This window comes from Monodon monoceros, unplaced genomic scaffold (genome assembly GCF_005190385.1).
Source record: "Monodon monoceros isolate NGI ecotype Baffin Bay Population unplaced genomic scaffold, NGI_Narwhal_1 Super_Scaffold_12, whole genome shotgun sequence".
In the NCBI taxonomy this organism is placed as follows: Eukaryota; Metazoa; Chordata; class Mammalia; order Artiodactyla; family Monodontidae; genus Monodon; species Monodon monoceros.
Window position 1 is genome coordinate 21,435,470 of NW_021703768.1, and position 16,224 is coordinate 21,451,693.

Sequence of the window (16,224 nt, forward strand, 5' to 3'; positions counted from 1 at the left end):
TTTTCAAAATTCCAAAGGACACCTCTATACATGATTAAGTTGTGTATGCTCTGATGTATACCTTAGCCTTCTCCATTATATTTGATGCAAACTCCAGATAAAGATTTAATACCATACCCGACACTCTATGCGCTAAAAATCCCATTGACTTAGGAAAAATAATTGGAGCAGAACATTTTAATGTTCAGACTTATTCTACCAAACCATTACACAAAATTTCCCAATATCCCTTAAAGCCATAAGCAAAAGTAGAACTCAAACCTATAGTTGGAGGGTTTATATCTAAAGACTTTCTAACACTCTGCACAGACCCATATAACCTCTTCCATCTTACCAGTAAAGAAATCAAATGGACAAAGATATAGATAAATTTGTTCAAGACCTCTGAGCCATCAACAAAATTGTTATCCCTCTTGTCCCAGTAGAACCTAACCCAAATCCAACCTGTCATCAACTCTTCCTGGGGATTCACTATACTGGATCTTTGACCTTTCTTCAATGTGATTCAAATTAGGACAGTCAACATGTTTTGCCTTCACCTGGGGAGGATGGAAATATACCTGAACAGTCATGCTTCCAGGGGTTCATTGAAGCTCTCTCTTATTTTCCAAGATCCTCAATCAAGATTTAAAAGATTTAAATTATCTTTTTGATTGAGTTCTGATTTTACATATATACACATACATACACATACACACACACACACACACACACATATATATATATATACACACACACACACACACACACATAAAATCTCCTACTTTATTTAGAAACAAAGCAACCTGAAAAATGAAAATTAATTTACTTGCCCTGAGCCTTAGAAGAAAGTTACATAAATCACAATTTTGATGAAACAGTTTATTATTTAGGAAATTATCTATCTAAAGAAAGAAGACTAATCTCTCCTGTTAATTTAAATACTATCCAAACTTATTAGAGACCCCTCACAAAATGACAGTTGACAGGGTTTCTAAGCTTAACTGAGTATTTCAGACAATGGGTATCAAATTTTTCTGAGATTGGGGCACTTCTTTATGAAATGACTAAGTCCTTAGTAAGAATTTCCTGGGAGCCCAAACATGGCCCAGTTCACTCTCTCTCAGGGACACATCATATCCCCTCCTATGAATTAATAACTGGAAGACCCATGTGTTTAGGGATTTCACTTCCAATACTAGACTCTGCCCTGTTGAATGCAGACATGGCAAAAAATTGTAAGTGACTTATATACTATTCCCAGTTATATCACCAACAGGTTGCCTTCCCACACACTCTTAAGTACTTCATCATGATCTTCAAAGAGGAGATTTTGTCTATTTGAAGAAACATCCAAGAAAATCTGGTGGAACCTCATTAGAAGGTACTTTATCAGGTACCGTTAACAGATAGAGCAATGGATTTCCAAGGAGCCAATCCTTGGGTTCATATTTCACAATTAATGAAGCAATTCAGAATTCCATGCAATAGAAAAGCCAATCTAATAGGTGACCTCAAACTGAAGATTCTCGGGGATCCTCTAAAAGCAGCCAATCTTTAGAAGTAGATAACTGACCCAAGACTTGGAACAAGCTGTTGATCTTGGATAGTAGACAGACTTTATCAAAGACACAAGACCAAAAATTCTATCTAATTCCTGTTTTTGTTTTTCATCTGCTTTCTTATGATCACTCTTCTTTATATTTTCTGTAGCCCTTGATATTTGTCCACTCCTAACACCCTTTTCCTCCTTTCTTCCCTCTTTAATAACTAGGTCAGAAAATGCCCCTTCTAGTAGCATCATTAGACAGTAGTCACTGTCTTCATCTTACTCACTGCTTTATATGCTATCCATAGTTATATCTCCATGATAAAAACCTCTGCACTTCCAGTCGTATCAAACAAGACTATAGGAAACTACAGCCAGCTGTGGTCCCACTTGCACCTCCATGGACAAATGATCTCAAACAAATTATCCCTTGACATCTCTAGTATCTCCCTCTTCCAGAAAAAAGAACAAATCATTAGAGTCTATTGATCAGAATCCAAGTAATTCTAAATTTTAATTCAACAACTTTCATTGGATGATAGATAAATTACCTTCTATCTGGAAGAAATTATTTGAGATCCAAATATGTAACCCTGCTAATCTAAAGTCCTGGATCAAACCTTGTGTATTAACTCATTTTTCCTGGATTCCCATGTGCCCCTGCCAGATACTACTTCCTTTGCAGTCAGGCTGCATAGTCTTGTTTGCCTCAGCATAACACCTAATACACTTTAGGAATAGTATTTTGAGACCCTTCTGTGTATAGAGACACAAATTTTATAAATCACCTATACTGGAAATTCTGACTCACAAGATAGCTCCAAAATGAGTCCACTCTTGATTATTTCAGGTACAAAACTTGGAGGAATTATTGACTCATTATTTATACAAATAATAAGAGAAGTGTTTCCAAGGATAGATTATAAGACACTTGTCACTAACTCCGGCAGAAGTTATTACTGACACCACCTCTTTCTTGGATGACATACAAATAAGTATCATGGGCACAAGCAGTGACAGACAATGCATTCCTCTAGATATATGTTGGCTAGGCATGATGATATACATGCAATTGCTAATAATTCTTACATCAGTGAAACAAGCATGTTAGAAAAGGGTATACATTGCCTTAAGGAAAAAGCTATTTGACCCTCTTAAGTTTTATACTCAGGGCCTATGTAACATATAGTCCTGGCCTGGATTGGGCAACCGGGCTCCTCTTTCCAAACTATCTTACAGATTCCTACACTGGTGTCTCCCTCTCTTAAATCAGTTTCTGATTCACCTCACTGAGCTGCCTCCCCAATTCTGCTTGAACTTCTAGATCCTATTCCAGGTGCTTGCTTACCTGTGGGCATTCTTCTAATCAACCTTGGGTCTCAAACACCTAGCTCCAGGCTGCTGTGGCCTTTCTCTACACCTGACTTAATCCTATGTAGAGGCTTAAGAACTGAATTTTTCAGAAGGAAAGGGAAGTAAAAAGAAAGTGACTAAAGAAGAGGAGATGGAAGATCCAAGTTATTCATTTATACTAAGAATGTGTAATACTGTGTGATACTGTGACCTTCCCGTTCCCAGCCGCTGATAAATCTTAGGGACATGGGCAGTTCACTTTCTTTTATAGTCCTGTCACCAGCTTTCTGAGCCTCAAGAAATGTCTCTACACCCTATAAACCTGAACCTAGTTTATTCTGCAGGGTGTTTCATCACTCTGTGAGTACCCAGAATGCCTCAGAGTAATTTCTTTATGCTTCCTTGCCCTATCTCCTTCCAGCCTAAGCAAACTAAATGTCTGGAATGCTCAGCTCTCCATTTTTCTCAGGGACTTTTGTAGCTGAAAACCCAAACTGCCCCAGATAGAGGTTTCTCAAGTCTCATGATGTGCCCCTAGTCTTTGGCCTACTATCCATGTTCTCAATGAAGGACTATAGGAAAGAGTAGGTGGATAAGGGGGCATTCACTCCGTTGCTGGGGCCTCTCAGAAATTTAATCTACCCCATCAGTCTTTATACAGTCACATCACATGTCACCATTACATTTTATGACAGGCATGACTAGTTTCTCTGTACTACCAAATATGGTAGAGTCCTCCTCCTCCTGTAGCTCTACCAAGAAAGAATCTTCTTACTCTCTCTGTGGTCTCCTCTCTCTTATGAAGAGTTTGCCACTTGCTAGAATTTAATTTATTTACGTTTCTTTGCATCTTCAGTTCTTTGACATGTGAAAAACAACATATTATTTTCCACCTCATTGGATTTGTATTGGTGATTAGAATTAGAGCAACAACCTCTTATATCTTCTATAGCCTGCATAAGTAGAAAAGGAAGTTCTCATTATGTTTTTATTTGTCTTTCTTAACTATAAATGGATTTGTAACTGGTTGCCAAACTCAAGTTTGTTTGGCAGATTCATAGCCCTAGTGCTCAGCATTGACACTGGCATTTCTTTGTACTGTAAACTTCTTGGTTTCTGCCTTGTGAATAAATTCATTCAATTCATCCTTGCATTCTTTGCCCTTTATGGTCACACACCAGTTCTCTTACATACTGTTCTTCAAGCATTTTCTATTCATATTGCATTTTTTTCTGTCCTACAAAAACACTTACACTATTATCTGAAATGTTCTTTATCTTAATCTTACAAGCTTAAATTCCGTATGTCATTCAAGAACCAATTCAAATGGCAACTTCTCCAACCAGCCTGCCTCGATCACATACACACAAACAATAAATTATCTTGCATCTCAATTTTTATTAAACTATTTTTCCAGATCTAATACATATATAATTTGCCTTTTGAAAATCATTACAATTTTATGTTTACCAGCTTTATTTTCCTTATTAGACCTTACATTTTTAGGAGAAAAATATGCCACCTCTACTTTTCTATCTTCAAATGTTCCTTGGATATAATGAGTAAAACAATATTACTGAGTGCATACATGAGAGAAAGAATATTTGAATAAACCAATAATTTATCTCCTTACTAATCTTTTATGAACTGTCCACCATCTGTCACTTATTTAATGTTTGTTTGCTACATAAGTATATATCTATTTATAGTTGTTTTCTGTCCACTTTTTATTATATCCTCATTAAGAATGAATAATGCTTTATTTTATTTGTATGTGTTCACAAAGTAGACTACAATAAATGTTCTATAAATAGCAAGAGGTCAAAGTAGCATTTATAATGTCATAAGTTAAAAAGAAATCTATATTTAAGGATATTCATTATAGTCATCTATCCAAAGCTGTGTGAAGAGTTAAGACTATTATCTAGAACTTAATTATTTTTTAACGCATGCAGTAGCATGAGTACCTACACATGCTGAAAATGTTATTTGTGAAGTAAGAAATGGGAACCATAAATTATTGTAAAGGAAATAATCCTGGCCAGTAAAATATACCTTCTTTACATAATTTAAAAAATCACTATTAATAAAAATGCTAAATAGACACAACATAAGGGCAGATTTGGAAGTAAAGTATTATTAAAATAAATTATCTGCGTTTTCTAAACTATTTTGGGGTTATAATTTGCATGATACTTCTGTTTTTTCATTTTTAAATAAATATATCTCTCTATATAGCTAAATTTCAGTAGCATGCATTAACTAACATAAAAGAAAGGAGTTAAATACAACTGTTCATTTGAAAAACCAATTCTATAAAGTTTTGTGACACACATCTAAAAACACAATATTTTATAGACAAACACTGACACAACCCATAAGTTTCTCTACCCAAAGATATTCCCTCAGATGCCAGATCACATGTGAAATATGCATGTAGTGGAGGTAACTACTCTTATAGCTTCAAAACATGACTAAACATTTTACTTCTGCAGGTAAGGTTTGTTTAACATATAGGATTATTAAATCTCACTAACATTTAGATTAGTGAGATTTTATTTGCTTTTATTTACTGTTGGCTATTATATGTAACTTTGTAATGGCTATTTTTTATTCAAATTATTGCCTACATTTTGTATTAGGCAAATACAAAATGTATTTGCTGATTACATCTGAATAACAGATTCCTAGACATAGAATTATATTTTTTAAAGATTCTTGATGTATTTTCCAAAATTTCTCTCTGGAAAAGATGCATTGATTTAAACTTCTGACAAAAGCTTTCAAAGTGTTCAGTTCACTGGCTATAGTCAATTTTAATAATTAGTGTTTACTGATAACTATTGTAAAGTTAATGAAAATTTATATGACATATTTGGAAATTTAAAAACGATATAGCTAAATATTTTTAATGTTTATAGAACATGTGTCTACTTTTATAAATTAAGTGTTTATAATATTTCCAACTTTTCTAATAGAGTTTCTTAATTTTCTTATTTAACAATTTTCCAGAAGGTACAGGATATGTTCATTGCAAAAATTAAATTTTTTTTTCTTTAATGGAAGTTCAATATTTTGACTAAAATAAATTCCTGTCACCTCCCCATTCCAGTCTCTTGAAAACTGCACGCTCTGAGAGATAACATAACAAGTCAGCAAAAGCAGGCTTTTATCTGTCTTTGTATTTTGCAAATTACATGTCATACAGCTCAATGTCTTTTTCCAGCAATACTTTTCTACTCAGAGAGTTGCTGATGATGTTGATTTTGCTGCTACATCTTGAGAGAAACAGAAAAGAATTCTTAATCTTACATACTTATACTAAGTTTTCTTACTCTTGCACAGAGACCCTAACCAAGGCTCCTTTTCTTTTAGAAATACTTTGACATAACTGATGAATACTTACCATTTTTAGAAGATTCCCTTCAAACTCGCTTCTTTTCAGCATGAATTTGCTCAGTCCTTGGTCATTTATTTGATTTATAATAGTTGCCTTACTCCACCCTCATATTTCCATATACACTAAGGGTTGCCCATTATTTTGACTGATTCCTAATTTTCTCTAATATTTCCTGAAAAAAAATAAAATTATTGACTTATGTAAAAATTATTATTATGCAAAAAAGTAAATAAAGGTATATCAGTGAGGAAAACTAGGATTAAGCATAATGTAACTCTGGTCTTTCTTGTTAAAATTTATACTATATATACTTGTTTAGTGTGTCAGCACACCATGTCAGTCCTAACAGCCTAAATTTATGCATGTGATAGCATAAAATTATCTTCTTACCTTGTATATATTCTATAATATATCTGTAAGGTAAGAATGTTTTTTACATTTTAAAACTTTTTTATGGAAAAAGAATATATAACAGAGGCTCTATGTGACCTGCAAAGCCTAAACTAATTAATATCTGGCCTTTTACAGAAAAAGTTTTCCAACTGTGGTAGATAGTATATATGGGGCTTTTAACCAAGTCATGATGGCATTGTATCTTCGTGATTTAATTTCCTTCAACTCTGCACCAAAAATGCACATATAATAAATGAAATATTAACAGAGGATTTAAATAGAATTCTCTAAAGTCCATATATCTATGGAACGATAACAAAACATAAGGTTAAGAAAGGCTGTCTACACAAAGGCAGTCAAATATTTAGCTCCTGCTGGCTAATAGACTACTGTATGTGAGTCAATAGACTGCAACCAAGCTCATGGTTTGAAATCAAGGAATAGCATAATGCAGCCCAGATCATAGAATGCAGCTCAAGAAATATCCTCTGACTACTGCCTACATTATGGATTTGATAAACGTTTGTAACTAGGTAGAGGAGAGGAAATAGCAATTCATTGCAAAGAACTGGGCCAAGCTGCCATCTTATTCAGTGTCTAAGGATTAACTATGAAATATCTTGATGATTTTGGGGGATAAGAAGACAGTCCCACCAGTATAAGACTATCTTCTGACTTGGTAATTCTGGATAGAAAAAACCACTGGACAGTCAGGCTGAATATAAAGACAGAGAAAAAAATATAAAGAAATTAAACTTCCAGTAAAGATGAAAGAGAATGAAAAACTTTTCAACACAATTCAAAACAATGCATGCTAAAAGGGAGCACTGACAAAATAAAAGATTAATTCTTAATGAAATGAAAAAAATATATAGGAATTTAAATGATTTTCAAATAAGCCTGTTGGAGATCTTCAAACTCATAAAAGATAAACTGTAAATATTGAAAAAATTAAGGATTATGAACCAAAAAGAAGAAATGAGATGAGAACAGATTTATTTTAAATAGAAAGAAAAGAGGAACGCAATTAAGTAATCTGAAATAATAAATAAGGGTAGAAAAAATAAACTCAATATATGGGATAAAATCTAATTTGAGAATAGTAGAGAGATAAATTAACTTATTGAAAGATGATGTTTTAAAGAAGTTATATCATAATGCTGTCAAAGCAATAGAAAAATATATGAAAAACTATTAACAGGCATGGAGAAAAAAATGGCAAGTTTACACCGCAGAGCTTTGAGAAGAATCTATAAATAGATGAATATTTGAGAAACAATATTTTATAAAATAATGACTGAAAAATATTCCAAAACTGAACACTCAACACATCACAACTGAAAAGGACATCAAGTGCCAAGTAGCATGAATAGATGAATGAATGAATAGATGAATGAATAGATGAATGAATGGATAAATTAGAAATAAGAATTCTATCATGGTTCATTCAAACAAGGAGAACCATGGTTAGTGATATAGATTAAGAGATTTATTACAGGTGCTAGAATGTACATCTTGTGGGAGCTGGTTAAGAAATCTGTGCCATCTCTGCTTTTATGTATGGGTTTAATGCTATGGGCCACACAGGGCAAGGGTCAGGAAAAGGATCTGGACCTCAATTGTGAAAGAGTGAGAAAAAAAATTTAAACTATAACCTGTGAGGTTAAACTGGACTCCATATCTGACTTATACCACCTCCAACCATAATTATTTGGGTGACATGCAGGACAACCTAGCATCCTTTTCCATGGAATTGCACATTCATATACATTTTACCCAAGCCAACAGACAGACCCTATAGAAGGCAGAGCCCTGAGGGCCTGGGTACTGCCCAAGCCGGTAAGGTGAAATGGCAGATCCACAACTGCACAGGGCTTGGTCCCCTACCCTGAATTTCATACAACAAAAATGGCTGTCTCTTTACTGCCTTTCAAATTCCATTGAAATTTATCTTGTAACTAACCCCAACCTAGCACAAAACAGGGAAGTGTGCTCTGGCAAGTGTAGTTTCAGCTTGGCTAGGTTGACAGTGCCACCTCACCACACTGCACCCTTAAAAAATTTAAAGTCAAACTACAGGATATCAGAGACGTAAGAAATCTTAAGATCTGCCAGTTACACATGATAGACAATTTAAAAATGTATGAATAGTATAATGACAGCAGAGATATCATCATAGACATATAATGTCAATAGGTTATGGAATAATATCTTCATGGAGGTAAAAAATTATTTGCCTGAAATCTCAGAAGTCAACCAAGCTATCAAGAGAAAATCATGAGATAAACATGTTTCAGGATACTCAAATGATAAGAGAATTTATGACCCATATACCCTCTCCGAAATAATGAGTCAAACATGTATTTCAGCTAAGAGAGAAGTGAATACAGAAGAAAAGTTTATGCGGAAAAAATAATGGCGAGCATAAAATGTAGGAAAGAATGTCTTCCTTTTAATGAACTATTGAGTATAAATACAAGAAGCACAGTCAGAATTGTAACAAATAATAATGAAATAATAAGTTTTCCAGTTAACCATTCTTAACTGGTTCAGGAGAAAAATAGATATACAGATTAACCTTAGATTTTTAAATGTAATTTAATTAATTTAAAATTAAAAATAGTTACTACAACTTATACCTTTCAATGTCAAAGTAGCAAAGCAAATATATCAATCCAATAGAAAGCAGGCATAGAAAATAAGAAGTAAAGCAAAATTAAATACAAGACTTTCATTTGCAGTACAATTACATAGGTAATCAAAATAAATTAAATGGATAAAATGAATTCATTAAAGACACTGAAATATCAATTTTAATTTTACAAATCCAACTATATATTGCTTATAAAAAAATCTTAAATAAAGTAATAGTTGAGAGTAAAGGGATGAAAAATATCTTAGTCAAATGTTAGGTCTAAGAAAATTATGTATTGTTATTCATATAAAAGAAAATAGAAGTTCAGTGAAAATAAAATTTGTTGTTTTAAAGATGGCTTCTGAATAGTAAGGTTATAAAAGAAACAGTCCAACAAGAGGGCAGTCACCTAACGTTACATTGTGAAAGCATATATAAGAAGAAAAGAAGTGACAGAATTAAACTTTCAGGGAAGTTATTTAGATAGACTGGGCTGTAGTTTCTTTTGACTCCTGGTGTGTCTCACATTTCCTAAATGTAAAGAGCATTTTGATGGTGCACCAGCATACTTCAAATTTGAGGACAAAACACCTTAAAGATGGAGGTGCATCAGTGTAGAAGGACCCTGGCTCTCCTTGATGTCTTTGGGGGGCTGCCTTGACTACCTATGGACTACACATTTTGTGGAAAAAATAAACTATATTTGTTTTTGTTACCCTTAACCAGGTTTTATTTTGCTTATATGCAAAATATTTCTAAAAGTGAGAAAAATTAATTAGAGTCACTACAATCAAATGGTTGAGGAAAGCCTAATTGTACCTGAAGTGAAAAATCACAGGGAAAGGTGTGAAAAACTTTATTATCCACATTTGCAACAAATGTTGTGGTAAAATTAAGGAGAGAGACAAAATAATTACTGGCCAGAGGGTGATTCTGAAGATTTCATTTTCTTTTAAGATGAAAGGAACTTTTAAAAATGTTCAGAGTGGGAAGTTAATGTAGAAAAAAGAAATACAGGTTAAAAATTTATAATTGATATTATGCAGACTTGTAGGAGGCAGGAGGTATACTGACAGAGAATACAGGGAGCATGTCAGTTTTGGGTGTGAAGAATTCCTGCTCTAAAAAGAAAATATGAGACAATTATTAAAGAATGGTCTAAGTAGAAATAAGTTAAATGAATGATTAGTAATAATCTTGCTGTTAATTAATTTATATATTTATATTTTCCCATTAACATTATTCAAAAAGTTTGGCTAAGTTTCTCCACACTTCTAAGCACAATTTTATGCCTTCAGTAGGCAGATTTCCTATACATAGCGATTTGCATATAAAATTACCTTTAATATTTTGATAAACAATCGGTTAAATATATGAAAAAAGTATTAAAGGAGGACAAGAAGAGAATAATCAATTCTATTCTAGTAAGTGATCTTGTAAAATAATGAAAAAGAGAGACCAGAGAAGGACAGGTATCTTAGAGGGTGTTACATTAAGAAAGAGTCTTGCATGGTGACTATTTTTATTCCTGATAGAGAGCTAAAGAGAGAATGTGGTAGTTTTGCAATGTGTCAACTGGGAATCTATATTTCCCAAGATTCCTTCCCCTGCATGTTTCAGGTTAGCCAAGACCACGATAGAGTTTCTTAAGTGAGATTTGGAGGGTGGAAGTGAAGCAGCAGTCTTTTTGTAGCTAACATGAGCTGTTGCTGATGTGCTCACTCATGTGATTGATGTGATATATCAGCTGTCCTGCAACTTCTCCAACTTCCCTTAAATCTCCCTTCAGCTTCTCCACCTCTCAGCCGGGAGTGGATTTTTCACTTCAAGATAAAGGATCCTGTTTCCAGGGGACACCCACATCACCAAGGTAGAGGCAAGAGTCTATCTTTGTGAGGTTCAAGCTCATGCTTGTGGGGTCCAGCTTCATCTTGCTGTCCCCCACTTTACATCCATCTTCCTCTCCTGACAACCTGTCCTGTGGACTTTGTTAAGGCAAGAATTATACTGAACAAAATTAACAGGCAAGTAAAACTTTATGCAAGGCAATAGCTGAGGAGAGAAGACGATGGTAGGCCATCTTCGTTTGCTAATTGGCTTTACCCAATGGACAAGTAAACTTTCTCCTATCTTCACAACAGGAGTGAGTTTTAAAACTTGGAACAAGGTGGCTGGCTGAAGCAAGGGCCTATCATTCCTTAGAAACTAGGAAATAAGACCCTATTTTCCCTATTACACTTCAAAGGCATGGTCCCCAGACGCTTGAGAAAGAGATTACTGGGTTATAAATCTGGCAAGGTTTTTAAAACTTTTACATGTTTTAAAAGGTTTTAAGAAGATTTATATGTCAAAGGACAATAAAGAATTCAGGATTACAAATTTTCTAAAGTAAATGTTGTTAAAAAAAAGGAAAGGAAGAAGAAAGGAAAAAGGAAAGAAGGAAGGAAGCAAAGATAAAAAAGAAAAGAAAGAAAGAGAATGAAAAAAAGGAAGAAAAAAGGAAAGAAAGTAAAGAGAGGTCAGGGGCCTAAAGTCTGGAAGAAATTAGCTAATGGTAAGTCAATCTACGGGGAACTTTAAGACCATCTAGGTAATTTCATGGTATAGCCTCAGAGGCAAAGACAACAAACAGCCTGAAAGAGACTGCTTAACCTGCTTAAATAGCTCCTATGTTTTTGAAGGTCAAGTTCAGTAACCAATCCAAATATGTGTGTGTGTATCTCCTAGTAGTTGTACTTCACTGATTGAACCCTAACTGATAGAGTATTCAGGTACAAGGAAAAAACTGCCTGAATAAAATGTACAGAAGTATAAATTGTGTGAAGTGACATAGGTAGATAAGCAAAGGAAAAGCTGTATGAACGGGACTTCCCTGGTGGTGCAGTGGTTAAGAATCCACCTGCCAATGCAGGTACACGGGTTCTCGAGCCCTGGTCCAGGAAGATCCCACATGCCGCAGAGCAACTAAACCCATGCGCCACAACTACTAAAGCCCACGTGCTACAACTACTAAAGGCCACGCGCCTTGAGCCCATGCTCCACAACAAAAGAAGCCACTGCAATAAGAAGTCCACGCACCACAATGAAGAGTAGCCCCCGCTCGACACAACTAGAGAAAGCCCACGCACAGCAATGAAGACCCAACACAGCCAAAAATAAAATTAATTAATTAATTTTTTAAAAAGCTGTATGGGGCTTCCCAAGTGGCGCAGTAGTTGGGAGTCCGCCTGCCGATGCAGGGAACGTGGGTTCGTGCCACGGTCCGGGAGGATCCCACATGCCACGGAGTGGCTGGGCCCGTGAGCCATGGCCGCTGACCCTGCACGTCCAGAGCCTGTGCTTTGCAACGGGAGAGGCCACAACAGTGAGAGGCCCGCGTACTGCAAAATAAATAAGTAAATAAATAAATAAATAAATAAATAAATCTGTATGAATTTTTAAGAAGCACTTGAGTTGAGATTCCTACCAGCTATGCTTCTGTAGAACAGAAACACTGTGCAGGGAGAGGTAGATACTGAATGCTTGAGTTTGTGTTTGAGACAGCTGATTTAGGGGTGATTCACCACATTCCAACAAGCAGGGTACAACTTCCAGACACATGTACAGTGAGAGCAGTTCACAGAGTAGAGCACTGGGATGCTGAAAGGCACAGCAAATGGACAGGAAGTCTCAAAGTGAATAGGAATAAAAACACCTACTGAGCCTAATATAATTTTTAAAAAAACCTGAATAATTATGAAGATCTACCAACTCCAAGGTTTAAAAAAATTGGGTTTATTGATGTATAACTGAAGTGCAGTAAATGTCATTTTTTTTACATTTAGAGTTCTATGAATTCTTTAAAATGCAAATACAATCTTGTAGATGCCACTATAATCAAGATGTATCCATCACCCTAAGTAGTTCCTTCATGTCCCTTTTTAGTCAATCCTTCCCCTGCCTCAGTCCCTGGAAACTACTGATTTTTTCTGTCCCTATGGATTGTTTCTTGTCTGTTTTGCTACATCATTTTTTAAAATTAAGGTTTTATTTACATACAAAATTTACCTATTTAAGCGTACAATTTGATGAATTCTGGTTTAGCTTTCAGAGTCTGTGGACTGTGCATGAAACTTTAAGGCAGCCACAAGCAATTCTGACTTTAAAGAAAAACTATAGCAGATGGAGACTCAGTCTACAGACAAAGGGTTCTTTCTGTAGGTTAGACACCTAAGCTGAAACATCTGCAGCCTGCACTTCAGCAAGAACCACAATGGAGCACATGAGTAGAGTCACAAGAAATATGTGACCTCAACAGAGGATAGTAGGCCACTGAGACTGTAGTTGCCAGGCTAATTTAAGGCAGAAATTTGATCCCAGGGTCCATATTGCTGGCTTTACCCATTTCTGGTACATAGCAGAAATGGGCAAGCAAAGTCACGAGTCTGGAGAATTTTTTAGTAGGTGTGGTCAGCCTCAGAATATGGGTTCCTGGCACTGAGCAAGAAAGGACTTCTTTCAAGCATGTATGTGAGAAGCTGACACTGGATTTTAAAGGGCAGAGGGTGTTTTGTGCATTGGGAATGAGTCTGGGGGCTGAACAATGCTAACTGCTTTCCAGTTGCAAGACAGCTAAGTTCTGATGTGATCATGTGTCCTGCTGAGGTTTCAGATGTAAACTATTAGTGCTAGGCTAGCAAAAACGTTTGAGATGACCAGCCATGGGTAGTGTCCTCTATTCAAGGAACCTCCATTCAGGAAAACGAGGGCACTAACTTGAGTTTTATGCTTGCTTCTGCCTACCCTGAAGTGCCATCTCTCAGTGCATGGTCTGAAGTTGAACTTGATTGCTTGAGCACAAATGACAGAGAAACCTTTCCTTAAGGCAGGTTTCTTAGTCCTAAGGGAATCCACTGCCACACAGGACTAAATAGACTGGTCAAAAAATAGGAGTGATGCTAATGTCACTTCATAGAATTTAGTACTGTTAATCTAGTACTGTCATGTTAGAAATAGGGCTCAAAGGGAAATGAGAATTATAGGATCAAGCATAGGATCAAGCATAGGTGGAAATATCCCCAGAGGTAGGTATGAATATTGCATTTGCACTAGGAATTTCTCCCAACTGAATTTAAAAGCCACAGAAGGTGGATTCAGGACAGTGTGTATCCACTATCTGATTTGGTGAACCAGAAACAAAATTTTCTTATTCTTTTCTTATCCCCTCATGTTCAGGTGATTTTATTCTAAAGCCTTAGGCAATATTAAGTGCTAGCTCCTGGCAACATAATTGTATCTGTGATAATTGGATTAGGTACTGTGTACTCTGTGACTTGCTAGATGTGGAAAATATAAGGCCAGGGTAGTAATGCTTTTGTGTGACCTACTAAGTCCTTGGATACTTTGAAAGTGAAGTACACCAGAGACTGACGTGGAAATTAAACACTTTCTGAGGCCCTTAAGGAAATGCTCATATTTCTGTGAGAGTTAGCCTGGTGTAAGGATACTGAAAAGGCCAAATTCTACATGTACGCTAAGGACTCTAAGACCTGAGATGGAGCAAAGATGGGGAAGATAGATTGTGGATTTCCATTTCTTTGGAATGGTAATCCATAGATGCAAGAGAAACTGATTTTGTACCTTCTTCCTTTGTTTTGTGATTTAACTTGAAAGAGGATTTAACATTTAAAATTTAATTTCACCATAGTATGTGATATTAGGGCTTATACATTCAAATGAAGTATATCTATTTACTGGAGTTTTTTTTAATCACTTGATTAACATTATCCATCTGGTTTTTAGACCACCATAATATTTCCATTATTGCAGAATCGTTGAGCTTTCACAGAAAATGTAGCTGGACATAATTTGGGAAGAGAAGTCGAACAGCAAGTAAATTTTCAGCCTTTTAGACAATGGCTTTGGAGTATATGGTCACTATACTGTTCTTCTATTTCAGAAACTTTTAGGGGCAAATATCCAGGCTGTCTCACATTGTCCCAGGAAGGTGCACAGAAGTGTAGCAGAAATTTTCTCGTAAATATTGATCCAGGTCGGCCCTCCTACTAGCCATCTCTACCCCTAAGCAGGTTAACCACGTTGTCTATTCAACCATAGGCTTACTGCTGAAGCTCAGTGGTTTAAAAGAATGGAAAGTTGGGGAACAATAATTGAGGAACACCTTTTCTCCACTACTGGTTTCCATAAGGAGGAATGTTATTTCCTAAACACATACCTGTCCTCTTGCAGACAATTTATTCACCCCTAACATAGGGAAATGGAGTGACTTATGATTGACATATCCGAGTACACCCAAGCATATATATACATGTCACTTCCCCATTCCTTTTGTTATGGGGAGAAAGCATTCAAGATGATTTTGATTTCAGTGAAAACATTTTCCCATTGCTCTTTCACCAAAAGTTTTCACCAGGTGCATAAGGGTGCTCAATTCTGAAAGTGTGTGTTATGAAGGGAACTTGCCCAATTATATAATTCTTGAAAACCAACTCAACATGAAATTGTGCACTTAATTTGCGACTCCTTTGTTCATTTTACTCAAAAGGGAAGAAAGTATTCTTTATCAAACCCCTCTGGTAATCCTAACAAGCACCAGCCTGCTCTAACATGTAACATAAATGTTACTTCCATCCTTAATCACAGGAGGGAGGAAGAAAGCAACAAAGGTAGAGAATATATACGTGATATTTTAAAATTTTAACTCATTAAAGAAATACTTAGCCTAAGATATATATTTTTAAACTAAAGTACTAAAGCTTATTTGCAATGAGATATTAAACAAAGCTATTTCCCTTTCTCAGTTTTGTTAAATGGTATAAGCAATAAAAGAGAAAAGAATTATTACTACACAATCTGAAAATGGGAACTATTGTACATGCCTGATTTTAATAAAGCCTAAAAATGGGTTCCTGAAGA